This window comes from Otolemur garnettii, unplaced genomic scaffold (genome assembly GCF_000181295.1).
Source record: "Otolemur garnettii isolate 467f Iridium unplaced genomic scaffold, OtoGar3 scaffold00035, whole genome shotgun sequence".
NCBI classification, from domain to species: Eukaryota; Metazoa; Chordata; class Mammalia; order Primates; family Galagidae; genus Otolemur; species Otolemur garnettii.
This window is the reverse complement of record NW_003852430.1, coordinates 2,198,130-2,198,549: the sequence shown is the minus strand read 5'-3', so window position 1 is coordinate 2,198,549 and position 420 is coordinate 2,198,130.

Below are 420 nucleotides of genomic sequence, written 5' to 3'. Positions count from 1 at the left end.
TGGCATGTATCTTTATACAGTCCCAGCTACTGGTAGGGGCTGAAACAGGTACATTTCTTAAGGTCAGGAGTTCAGAGCTACAAGTGAGCTATGACTGTGCCACTGAACTCCAGCCCTGGTAACAGAAAGACATGTCTCTAAAAAGAAATGAATAAACAAATAAGATTGGTTTTTATTGGAAATGAAAAAGTACATAAAATCAGAATCATTCTAAAGCCCTCTAGTCACACAGTATAGTCTTAACAGGATGTTCATAATCTTCATGCTTAGTTCATTATCCCAAAGGTCTGTGCTTGTCTTTATGATGTCACCCCATCTCTAAAGCTTCATTCTGCTTTCCCTACCCACCCACTCTAGACAGGTGCAAATAACTGTGGTCCAACACCTATGGGCTTATTCCCCAGTAACCCCAGTAATCCA